Here is a 13,354-nt window from a genome sequence, read left to right as displayed (position 1 = left end):
GGAGGTAGTTGAAATGATTTGATTTGTGGTTCTCAATATGAGGCCAATGTCTAGCTAATCCAAAAGTATCTTTCAAAATAAATAAACAAGCAAACATTTGGAACTGGAGGGTAGACATGGGTAGTTTGAAAAAAAAAATCCCCAGATGATAATGCTTTTCCCCACAACTCCAGGCTTATCATCCTTAACACTGTAGATAAGAATGGAAATTCTGGAGCCTGACTGGATTCCAATTCTGGCTGTGACATCTATAAGCTGTGTGACATTACACGTGTTACTTAATCTCTCTGTGCTTCCGTTTCCTCATCTGTATAGCAGCGGTAATAATACCTCCCTTCATCACAGAATTGTGAGGAATGAATGAGTTAACATGTGAAAAGCACTTAGACTATGTAACTGCTATTATTGTTACTTTGATTGGATTTATTGACCTGCTGGAGGGAGAGGAAGTTGGTCAGAGGCTGGGATGCCTGAAATAGTGATTTGAAGGTGATACAGGTAGAGGTGATGGCAGAGTTCACGGTATGACAGTCGAAGTGGCTAGTGGAAGCTGAAATGGAAGAAAGATCATCATCGGAAGGAGGAAGTATGGAGTAACAGAGAAGTGCATGCTCTCTGGGACCTGAGTGCCTGAGTTGAGTCCTGCCTTCACTACTTAACGGGTGACATGACCATGAGCAGATTACTTAATTGCTTCCTCATTTGTAAAATGGAGAGAATTACAAGAGTGACCTATCTTACAAGGTTGTCATGGAATCAAATGAATTAATACACGACATGCTGATTACTTAGACTAGTGACTGGTCTAAGTGTTACCTTAGTGTTAGCAAGTGTTAGTTCTTATTCTTACCATTTTTTTAGTTTACTTATTTTTTTTAGTAATCTCTACACCCAGCGTGAGGCTCAAACTCATAACTCCGAGATCAAGAGTTGCATGCTCTTCCAACTGAACCAGTCAGGTGCCCCATTATTCTTACCTTTTTCTTTTTCTTTTTTTTTTTTATTTTTTAGATGAGAAGGTCAAGGAACTGAGAGGCCAACTGTTAGCTGGATGTTGGCATTATCCAAGGTGACAGCAAGGTCTGAGGTAAACAGGAACACTGTGAGCCCAGTGTAAAAGTCTTCAGTGAATGAGATGACCAGGAGGCTGATAGCAAAGCGGTGAGAAGGAGAAGAGTAATAATAACCAAATGGCATTGGTTGCTGGTGTGTGGGTCTTTCACAAGAACGTAGAAGCATGTGCTGGGAGCAAAGAGGACCCCACCACCATATCTTGGCCCTGAATGGAGGAAACAAAATAAAGCCAAGAGTTAGAGGGAACAGTCAGAGAAGGTTCTGAGGGTCCAGAGGGTTCTCTGTTAAGGGAGTGATGGTCCTGATGGCGTGGTAAGAGTCTGGAAGTTGGAGGAAGGATTAGGGTAAAGCTACCTTTGCTAAACATCACAGTAAGTGCTATGGACAATAAATGGTATAGATCAGCACTATTGACTAGAACCTTAGGCAGTGATGGAAATGTTCTATATCTGCACTGACCCATATGGTAGGCACAAGCTGCATGTGGCTATTGAGCCCTTGAGATGAGGCCAGTGCTATCAGTGATCCTAAATAATAACTGAGGAATTTTTCCCTCAATTAAGATGTAGAACGCCAGGCCCCACTTTCATCTACTTAATTGGAATATCTGGGGCTTGATCAGAGTCCGAGGTGACAAATATCCAACCAGATTTAGGAATTGCTGCATAATCTAAGGAGATTGGAGGTAAAGGGTATCCATTTGGGCATAAATATAGAAAGGGCTATCATATAAGGTCTGATTTGGGAGGGTTTCAGCTTTTTAATTTATTCTGAGTGGCACGGATCACATTGATAGTCTTGTTTTCATCATGTTTGGCTTCATTGATATGATAACATTTAAAACTAAAAGAATGTAAGAGTACAGAAAATTGTATTACGTTAAAGGTTAGTACTAGTGCTCCTAATAGGGGAGAATTAACTGCTTGAGATGAAATATTTGGATAACTGCTTGAATTTTGGTAAAACTTGGGTTGAATGGGGGCAAGCAAACCAAATGCAGATCTAGCAAACCAAATGCAGAAGGCTGGAGGCAGAGAGGATTAGGAAAGTAGGAACCTCTAAAAATTCCCAAAAAGTAGGTGGAGGGGCAGGGGGCTTGTGTTACTCCATGTTATGGAACCAGGTAGTTGAGGCAATCTTATCTAGCTTGCACTGGTCAGGGAAGCCTCAGCCTTCATCAGTATAACAGCAGGAAAGAAAGCAAAACATAAAATGGTCTGTGCGTCCTGCTACTAGAACCACCTGACTCTTAGGCTAGCCACATAAGCCACTGTGCACTCATGGGCCTCTCTGCTAGTTTATCAGGTCTCTGGAGCTGGTCAGAGTGGCCTGGTCATCTCTGGCCTCAGCTCTTATCACTCTCTTGAGGCCTGTCACAAGAAACTCTGTAGATGATAAGTACTGTAGGTCCTAGAGTCTAGGGGGTTAGGGAAGAGAGACAGCAGTGTGGGCCTGGGTGATTAGGTATCTGATTTGCCCTTGAGAGAGGCCAAATTAAGCCAGGCAGGGCCACAGGCAAAAGTGAGGCCCCAGAGGTAGGGACAGCTTCAGGGAGCAGGGGTCCAGAGTTCCCCAGGGCCTCTGGGATATAATTGAGACAGAGAAAAAAGAACAAATGTATTCCAAGAATATATGTCAGCAGTTGAGCCTTAGCAACCAAATCCGCATTAAGTCCAAGGAACAAGGTCAAAAATGGGAGAAGCCCAATGTCAGAAGCAAGTAAATGCAGAAACTGAGCAGAAGACAGGGTCAAGGCAGGAATGAGCGAAAGGTACAGGATTTCTGGCCACAGTGTTGGTTACCTGGGGCTCCCTTTCTTCAGTGGGACGTAGAGGTTGGGGGAAAAATGTATGCCCTGCACATTAAAACATACCTTTTTGTATGTGTGTTCAATATACATAAAATTTACTATTTCAACTATTTTTACGTGGGCAGTTCAGCGGTATTAAGTACATTCACGTTTGGAGTGCAACATCACCAGTGTCCATCTCCAGAACTAAAGCTCAGGATCCACTCAACAACTCCCCATTCCCACCCCACCCCCCGCCCCTGCCTAGGCCCTGGTCACCACTGTTCTACTTTCTGTTTCCATGAATTTGACTATTCTGTGTACCTCATATAAGTGGAATCATACAGTAATTTGTCCATTTATATCTGGTTTATGAAACATACCTTATAATATTCCCTCAAATTCCTAAGGAGCCTGTTGTCAGATGAGCCCTAAGTTGTGCCTCTAATTAGGTCTTCAGATAAACCAACCATCTGCCCCTTATCCACCAATGGTTGTGATTCTCCCCTTGATGGAGATGTGTGTAGTCAAGGGGAAGAGGGTCCATTTCTCCCTTTCCGTTATTTCTGCTGATGTTGCCAAATTGCCTCCTCTGTCGCCCAACCTTGATCACCATATCAGTGTTAGCTCTATTTAATCATACCATGGCCCTCTCTAACCCTAAAATGGAATGAAATTGCTCCTCTAAAAAGTGAAAGCATTTCCAACAAATCTTAGATCATCTGGCATCTAAACAAGTACATTTGGGCTCATATAACCATGAAGCTATTTTCATGGACTAAGGTTTGATTTGGTCTGGGACTCACTTGGTGACACCACCTAATTCAGCCTCCCTCACCTATCTTATTTGGGCCCATAGCAAGATGGATATGCCCTTCAACTGCCAAGCTCCACCCCACTCTCACCTAAAGATAGTCCTCTTGGGCTCTTGGCTGGCTCACTCAGTGGAGCATGGGACTCTTGATCTTGAGGTTGTAAGTTCTAGGGCCACGTTGGGTGTAGAGATTACTTTTTAAAAAATATTAAATAAATACAAAAAAAAAAAAAGATATTCCTCTGATTTTCCACCATCAGGTATCTGCCCTCCTCCTAGGTTTATGGCCTAATTCATCATGCCCTCTCTGTTCAAGGGTGTCAACCATATCCCTCGGGTCCCAGTCATTAATTCCCATGGTCCTCTATACCATTTCTCCCAGAAGGCCTAAAAGTCTTCATGCAAATCAGACCCCTGGTGGATGCTGTGACATCCCAGAACTCACAAGATGATACTCAATTGAATCTCACCATGACCCTTGTGGCTTGTGAATTTTATTTTTGAAAGAGATGATGGAGGGGCAAGTTGAAGACTGTAGTCTCATGAACAGACACTGTCAGGGGCTTTTCTTTAAAGGCTCTTGCCAACCAGAGAAGTTTAGAGACTATCACCCTCATGGTCTGAGAGTAAACACTGAGAAGGAGAGCTTCTCATTTGGGCTTTGGCAAAAACTGTGATTCAGACTCTAATTCCTTCATCTACTAGTTGGGTGACCTTGGCAAATGATTTAATTTGGTTAAGCCACAGTTTTCTCATTTGCAAAACTGGAATAATATAGCACCTAGTACAAAGTGTGTCATTTTGTATTAATATTGGCTGTGAGAAACAGAAATACAATATAAGTGATTTAAACAATATTTCATTTCTCCTTCGAATCAAAGTCCTGAGTTAGAAAATACAGAGTTTCTTTACAATCTCTTCAGGGACCCAGGTTCATCTCATTGCTCTTCATTCTCCAGTGTGGGCCCCGCCCTCATGGTCCAAGATGGTAACTAGAGAGGCAACCATCGCCTCTCTAGGAAGCCATTACCGTTCCAGGAAGCAGGATGGGGGAAAGGATGAAGGACAGAAAAAAGGCATGTACCATTTATCTTTTGAGGAAACTTGCTAGAAGCTGCCATATAACACTTCTGCTTGTATTTCATTGACAAGAGCTTAGTCACATGGTCACACCTAGTTGTAAGGGAGGCTGGGACATTCCAGGTAGGCTTGGGCACAGCTAAAACTTGGGAACCCTATTACTATGGGAGAGGGGCAAGGTGGATTTGGGAGGACAGTTTGAGGCTCTGTTAAAGATTCAAGTGCTTGTAAAGATTCAAGAGCTTCATCAATTAATGTTGACTATTTTTAATATTCTTCATTGAGGGATTACCAAGAAGTAACTCAGGGAAGCAGGGGTAAGAGTATACCCTGAATGAAGAGAAAATGTAGCTTTCATTTTATCTTTTGCCTTTTTTTTAAAGTTTTTATTTAAATTCCAGTTAGTTAACACACAGTGTAATATTATTTCAGGTGTACAATATAGTGATTTTGTCACTTTCAGTGACCACATCACCTGGTGCTGGTCACCACAAGCATACTCCTTACATCACCTATTTCACCCATCCCCTCTCCTACCTCCCCTCTGGTGACCATAAGTTTGTTCTCTATAGTTAAGAGTCTGGTTTGTCTCTCTTTCTCTCTCTCTTTTTTCCCCTTTGCTCATTTGTTTTGTTTCTTATATTCCACATACGATTGTCTTCTTTAAGATAGTGACTCACCCAGACATGGTAGCCTAGGAGGTGCTGACTTAAAATTTTCAAAGTTGTTATCTCCTTTACAGATTTAAATAAGTGATACTCTAATGGGACTGTACTTGCTTTGAGAGTCTTATATTGACTCACTACAAGCCAATCAGTGGTATGGCAAGGCAGACTCTCAGAAGGGACCATATCAATATCCGAACTGCATATAGTCCCTAAAAGGGACAATTTTCAAAATATCTGTGTACCTCCTCATACCCCATTCACCTTCACCGTCAGGGTTTCCTTTTCTGTAGAATCTTCCACTGTCTAGGGCCTGATCAGCACTCTCTCTAACGTGAATCTGACTTCCCTTCTGCCCTCAGCTTATATTCTGTGTGTGGTGCAGCAAAGTGCCTGGAGAATCTTGCTTCTTCTCTACCTTAATAATTCTTGCATCAGTCACTAACTTGAGGTGATGTCATTCATTCTAGACTGCAAAGCCCCTGATCACATTCAGAGAATAACCAAGGCATTGGAAGAACTGGTTAATTAACTGGGGACAATTAGGACGGATTTCCACAGTCCCAGAGATATGGTGGCCATATTCTAGTCTAATGGCCTTCAAGAGACTATTGTAGCAGAACTGCACCCCATCTTTTTTTCTGTTGAAATATTACATTGCATCCCAATATGTGGAATGAATAATAGCAGAGCTGGCCTCATTGAAGGTGGGAATGAGCCCACTGCCCAGCCCACTGGGCTTGCCTCTTACCTAGCACCTTCACCCCCCATGTAAGGAGTCCCTGGGTACCTCAATAAAACTCTAGGGCTCACTCCAGTAATATCAGTTTCGACATTCCCATCCCTCGCTTTAAGGGCTGGTCAGGTAAAGGGGAAAGAAAAAGGTTTTAGAAACAGACAGTCCAGGAGTGAAAGGTTGAGATCTTACTAGCTGTGTGATTTGTGGGTCACAATTTTCCCAATTTTTTTTTAATGTTTATTAATTTCTTTTGAGAGAGAGTGCAGGCATACGTGAGCAGAGAGGGGCAGAGAAAGAAGGAGAAAGAGAATCCCAAGCAGGCTTGCTGCCATCAGTGCACAGCATGACATGGGGCTTGATCCCATGACTGTGAGATCATGACCTGAACTGATACCAAGAGTCACATGCTTAACCGACTGAGCCTCCCAGGCATCCCACAATTTTCCCATTTGTGAAAGGGCAATTATAAAAGTTGTTTTCCTGCATTGTAAGGAGAATTAAAGTAAGTTTAAGAATATATAGTTTCCAACACCAAAGCAGGTTCTCAATAAACGTTTTCTTCCCCTTAGGGTAAGATGACATCTAACACATCTTTTTTTTTTTTTTTTAAAGTTTTTATTTTGATTCCAGTTAGTTAACATACAGTGTTATATTAGTTTCAGGTGTACAGTATAGTAATTCAACACTTCCATACATCACTCTGTAGACATCTAGCATGTCTTAACAGATGTTTAAGATCTTTTTCCCACTGCACTGACCACTGTGGGTGTAGATGAGTGTGCCTTCGTGCATGTGTCTGAGAAGGTATGAGCATGCCTTTATGTACATATCTTAAAAAGTACAGGTGCCTGCGGGTAGTTTTAGGCACTGGTAGCTAATGATTATTGTAGTTTCTATAAACTGTCCTCGGGCATTAATTGAGTTAAGGAAAGTACTATCAGATAAGGCTGTGACATAGAATGGACAGATAAGCTTCTTATGTTTGAAAATATTCATCAAAGAAAAAGTGGATCTAATAGCCAGCTATCACAATAAAAAATCTGAATATTGTTGAAGAAATAAAGAAAAGTTTCCCCTGCCCACCAGTCTGGGCAGGGAAACCAGAGTACTCGCAGGCTCAGTATACAACACCTTAGGTCACTTGATCCTCAATATAAAGGTCAAGTGAAGGGAAGGGAGCCAGTGAGGCCAGAGACCAGCTCCTCCAGCATGGGATTCAAGGACACCATTCACCAAGAGGATGGCTCAGGCCTGGTATCCGAGGGAGTTTACTAAATACTAAATCCTGGTTTAGAAGCAGAGAGCAGGGCATAACAGATAATAGTTGTTGAAGGTGGAACAAGGGCGCCCAAAGATATGCATATCCTATCTCTAGAGCCTATGAATATGTTACCTTACACGGCAAGGGAGATTGTGGAACGATGGCAAGAGTTGCAAATGAAATTAAGGTTACTAATCAGCTGACTTAAAAAAAAATGTTTTAATGTTTATTTTTGAGAGAGAGAGACAGACAAAGTGTGAGAGGGGAAGGCGCAGAGAGAGAGAGGGAGACACAGAATCTAAAACAGGCTCCAGGCTCTGAGCTGTTAGCACAGAGCCCGACAATGGGGCTCGAGCTCAGGAACAGTGAGATCATGACCTGAACCAAAATCCGACGCCCAACTGACTGAGCCACCCAGGTGCCCTTCAGCTGACTTTAAAATAAGGAGATTATCTTGGATTATTCAGGTGTGCCCTTTGTAATCATAAGAGTCCTTAAATATGGAAGAAGGAAGCAGAAAAGTCACAAGGAAACGTGATAAGCCGGTGGAGGTGACTCGATGCCTGCCATTGCTGGCTTTGAAAATGGAAGGGGACCATGAGCCAAGAAATGTAGATGGCCTCCAGACGCTGGAAAAGTAAGGAAACAGATTGTCCCCTCTAGGGCTTCTAGAAAGCAACACTTGATTTTACCTACCAAAACCTTTATTTTATTTTATTTTATTTTATTTTATTTTATTTTATTTTTTTATTAAAAAATTTTTTAAATGTTTTATTTATTCTTGAGAGCGAGAGAGACAGAGTACAAGTGGGGGAGGGGCAGAGAGAGAGAGGGACACAGAATCCAAAGCACGCTCCAGACTCTGAGCTGTCAGCCCAGAGCATGATGTGGGGTGGGGCTCAAACTCGTGAACTACGAGATCATGACCTGAGCCAAAGTCAGACGCTTAATGGACTGAGCCACCCAGGTATCCCCCAGTACCTTGATTTTAGCCCAGTGAGGCTGATTTTGCCCTTCTGATCTCTAGAACTATAAGATCATTTTTTAAAAATAAAGTTTATTTATTTATTTATTTTGAGAGAGAGAGACAGACAGTGAAGTGGAGGAAGGGCAGAGAAGGAGAGAGAATCCTAAGCTGCCAGCACAGAGCCCAATGTGGAGCTTGAACTCACAAAACCATGAGATCATGACCTGGGTCAAAACCAAGAGTCAGATGCTTAACCAGCTGAGCCACGCAAACCCCTCCAGAACTATAAGATGATATATTTGTGTTGTTGAAGCAACCAAGGTCTTGATCATTTGTAACAGCAGCATTAAAACTAACACAATGGGTGATGGGGAAAACCTGGGGGCCAGGGGGAGTATGCATCAGTGAGCCCAGTTGTGGCAAAGTAAATGTCACAGAGACTGGGGAGGTAAAGCCAAATGTGTCAGGGCTTACAGTAGCTTAATAGCCAGCTCTTTGGCTAATTGTTTCATTTCCTGGTTAAACTGGTGATCGCCACCCCTTACTATCCAAGCCTGTAGGGAAAGGGTAGCAGGCAGTGTGGGCAAACTTGCCCAAAGTAAGACTTTTGTGTTTTTCCTAGTCAGTCACACTATGATCCTGAGAACTAATGGTCGCTAGAGTCCCCATTATAGTCACTGCTGGGGAATTCTGTGGGCTTCCTGACACTTAAACTATCAGAATTGCTTCTCAGACAGACTGAGTGTCTGTCTTCCTCTTATGAATTCTCAGAAACTCAAAACTCAAGTCTATTTTGCTTCCATCCTCAGAGCTGAGAAAAAAAGGAAATACCTCACTATGTGTAAGTAAATAACACAAGATGATCATGTTAGTAATGATAACGATACCATTTGAGTTTCCTAAGAACACTTCACGAAACTTTGTAAACCTCATTTCTTTTAGTCATTTTGATCCCATAAAGTACGTACTATTATTATCTTCAACTTACAGATGAAAGAACTAAAATCCACAGTGATTAAGGAACCTGCCCCACAGGACAGAGCTAGCCAAGTGGTAACCCAGCTCAATCTTACTCCAAAGCCCATGTGTTGTCTCCCATGGCTGTAAGTACCACACTACTTCCCCAGAATTAGCTGCAGATGGGAAAGCTCCAGTTTTCTCTAGCTCTCCCAATACCAGGGCAGAAGTTTTTACTGAACATTACTTGTTGTGACTAAAATAACAAACATGGTCCAGAAACCTAACAACATTCTTTCAATCCTAACCACCATGCTATATTGGTGCTCTACGTGCCATTCTCTTTTTAGGCTCTCCCAGCCAAATATATCCATCTCTTCATGGCCTGACTTCCCATCACCTCTTCCTTATTTCTTATCAAACCCCATTTGTCATGACTAATGGAGGAAAGAAGGGGAAAGGAAATAGGGCAGAGGAAGAGAGGGACTGGGCTATGCTGATGCAGTGGTAAACGTCTTGAGTCCTTTGTGAGAAAGGGCAGAACCGGTGCCCAGCAGCTCTAGAAACTGAAAGCTGGGGTCCTTTAGTTCAGGGCCAAAACTAGCTACCAGCTCATGCTTCCTTTTCCCTGTATGCCTATAGCCTAGTCCTGCTGGGGATTCTGAGATCCATCTTACCAGAAGTAAAGAGGTAAGCCATAGGAGAAAACATGAAGAGAAGTGAAAAAAAAAAAAAAAAAAGAGGCAGAGAGATTCAACAGAATGTAGCTCCAAGTCAGTTTCATTTACAATTTCTTGATGGCTTGCCCTGAAAATCCCACCCCCTGCTATGCCTGCCCTGCTTTGTGCCCTTAAGGATTCCATACTGTCACTGGCCTACATCAGAACTCTTTCTCCCTGGGGAAGATAGATGTCAGTCTAGGTCCCCAAGCCTTCATCCAACAAATATCACTGAGCACCAACTCTATGCTAGACAGTGCTCCAGTCACAGGTGATTCAGAGATGACCAAGGAAGATGTTCCCATCCAGATGAATCTTTCAGGATCAAAGTCTTATGTAAAGGAACCCAGAAAGCCTTTGCAAAGGCAATTAACTGGACTCGCAGAGAAACCAGAAGGTCTAGGCTTTGAAACAGACTGACACATTTGTTTTACCTCTAAAGTTCCTTAAGTCTGGCAACTCAGACCCTCCAAGTGCGTGCTTAATCTTCAAGGGTGCAGGTTGTCATGCAGGGAACATAAAAGTTTCACACTGGATGCCAACTCTGATCAACTGGTAGTGGTTGCCTGGAATCCCATCTTGAGAAGGACTGTGAAACCCCATCAGGGCTGAAGCAGGAAAAGGGCTGTGGTAGATGAGCAAAGCCTGCCACATATACTTAAGAGATAAGTGGTGACTAACTGCTACACATTACTCTCCCAGCCCTAGCATAGATTCCACTACGTTTTCCACAGTCGTTTCCTACCTGCTCATTGCCCAACTAGGCGACAAGTTCTAGAGAAGGCGGCATTGCGCAGTGGAAGGAGCACTGGAAGCTGTGCAGGGAAGTCTTTCTTTCTCTTCTGAAGCATGGCGTGGTGGAATGGAATGAGCGCAAGGTGTCCAGAATCAGAGAGGGGAGGCTTTGGAGCTAGGCATCCACTGTTCTACAGACTGTCCGATCCTGCACGTGTGACAGTGGATTCTTGTTTTTCATAGTAGTTACGCTCTGTGAAGTCTCTACAAACACTGAATTAGCAAATACTGAACTATTATTACTCCTAGGGGAAATACAGGGGTAGATTCCTGCGGGCCTCCAGTCATGGCATTTTCATCAGCCAATCAATGTATAGCGTTCGTGCTATGTAAGTTTCTGTTTAAAGACAGAACATTTAATGTATATTGTTGACTCACCTCACAGCCAACAGCACTATAACTCTTGCCTAAACAAAGCTTATCTGACACATATTTTCAGCGTAAGGCACGTCACGGCCTTCGTGGGCTTAGGAACATCAGACAGCACTTCAACATTACAACTGAGGCCATTTTAAACAGTGAAGTCATCAACAAACAGCACAAAATGTGAAAAATGTAGCACTAAATACACTGCAAAACGGAAACTTGTTTACAGTGTGAGAGCTGAAACAGAAAGGTTTCAGAGTGTTGCTTTTTTTAGGTTAGCTGGGAACATGCACGCTGAACAACTCAATTTTTTCACCATGCTACACATGTCTGTAAATACTGCGAAAGCACTGGGGGTATTGATTTTTAGGCTTACAAATAAATTTTAGTGAGTAGGCAAATTTGCAAATACAGATTAAGTGAATAATGAAGACGGACCGTACTTACCCTCTTTGAGCCTCCCTGTGAGCCATAATGCTACCTCCCTGACCCTACAGATTAAATGAGAGAAGGTATGTAAAATGCTTCACATGGTTGCAGCTAGGTTTTTTTTTCAACTTTTCATTTGTTTATTTTTTTTGAGAGATAGAGATAGAGAGAGAGAGAGAGGGAGAGAGAGAGAGAGAAGGGAAGGGGCAGAGGAAGAGGGAGAGAGACAGAATCTCAAGCAGGCTCCACACTGTCAGCACAGAGCCTGATGTGGGACTCGAACTCACAATTGTGAGATCATGACCTGAGCTGACATCAAGAGTCAGACGCTTAACCGACTGAGCCACCCAAGCACCCCTCCAGCTAGTTCTTTATCCCATATATTTGCATCTTCACCTTTTATACCTTGTCTGCCATGCTCAATCCAGATGGATAAGTAGGCACCAAGAAATTTCCAGCCAAACGTACCATTTTTATCCCTGGAGCATTAACCAAAAACGACTCCCACTAATGCAAGCAGGAAGGAGGTATTTCAAACTTTTACAAAGGACACGCTCTGGGGGCTCTAATGTGCAGCGGTCAGCACAGCCAGGACACTCCAGGATGGGACTGAAACAGGTAGGTGAGATGCAGTGCTGTGTCTTGTGGCTGTACCATCTGCCATCCCTGCTTCTCTCTGAGCACCTGCTACACTTTCTGCTTCTCTTGGTAGACAGCTTTCCGCTCCTCTCTCTGGCTTCCTTGTACCCTCAGAATTTTGGCTCAAATGTAGTTCTGGCTCTTACAGAGCTGATTCCAGCCTGACTTTACATGGCTGGGGCACACCTGTAGTCTTTGCCTATCTAGTACTATTCCCCCACCTCCGGTAACACAGGAGGTGACTGTACCTCTGGCTTCAGGGTTGGCCCGTGACCCAGGCCATTGACTTTCTCCTGAGAATTTGATACTCTCTTAGTTATGGTCTATCACTTCCTTTGTCACTTTGTATATCTTTTTTGCTACCTCCTAAGGCTTTTGTTTGCTCAGAGCTCTTGTTTATTCATTGCTTCTGCTTACTCATGAAGTCTGAATACTGCCTTCTCTCTGTGTCTTTCAGCTTCTGCTTTCACTGATCATCTTTTCTTATTTCTCCAGTTCTGATTCCTGAAAGAGAAAATCATTGGCACAGTTAATTGCCACCTTCTTGAGTGAAACTTTCATGCCAGGATACTCTATAGGCTCATGTCCAGCCTATTGATCAGCTGCTCCTAGGTAAGTGCCTCCCATTGTCCAATAAGCTGCAAGCAGGGTTGTAGAGGTGGGAGGGGTGCATGCGGTATGGAATGTGGTCACCTATGTTTATGGATTGATATCAAGGTGGTTATCCAGATGCCTGTGGTTTTTTTTTTTAATATAATTTATTATCAAGTTGGCTAACATACAGGATATACAGTGTGCTCTTGGTTTTGGGGGCAGATTCCCGTGATTCATTGCTTACATACAATACCCAATGCTCATCCCAACAAGCGCTCTCCTCAATGCCCATCACCTATTTCCTCTCTCCCCCCGCCACCCCCATCAACTCTAGTTTGTTCTCTGTATTTAAGAGCCTCTCGTTGTTTGCCTCCCTCCTTCTCTGTTTGTAACTTTTTTTCTCCTCCCTTTCCCCATGGTCTTCTGTTAAGTTTCTCAAGTTCCACATATGAGTGAAAACATATAA

General features: G+C 43.0%; 1 long non-coding RNA gene across 5 annotated transcripts in view; it reads right to left on the bottom strand.

The window, feature by feature from the left end:
• LOC125176658 (uncharacterized) overlaps positions 1-13,129 on the bottom strand; it is a 43,514-nt gene extending 30,385 nt beyond the window's left edge. For 2 of the 5 annotated variants that reach the window (XR_007156350.1, XR_007156348.1), the window contains exons 1-2: positions 10,811-11,860; positions 978-1,279 (exon numbers count right to left, since the gene is read on the bottom strand). This is a non-coding gene — a long non-coding RNA (uncharacterized LOC125176658). Of the gene's footprint in view, positions 1-977; positions 1,280-10,810; positions 11,871-12,711 lie in introns of those variants that run through there. The other 3 variants (XR_007156349.1, XR_007156352.1, XR_007156353.1) reach the window with 3 other exon arrangements.
• Positions 13,130-13,354: the final 225 nt, after the last annotated feature.

Source organism: Prionailurus viverrinus, chromosome D1 (genome assembly GCF_022837055.1).
Source record: "Prionailurus viverrinus isolate Anna chromosome D1, UM_Priviv_1.0, whole genome shotgun sequence".
NCBI lineage: Eukaryota > Metazoa > Chordata > Mammalia > Carnivora > Felidae > Prionailurus > Prionailurus viverrinus.
The sequence above is the reverse complement of the archived record's forward strand: the minus strand, read 5'-3'. Positions and strand labels throughout refer to the sequence as shown.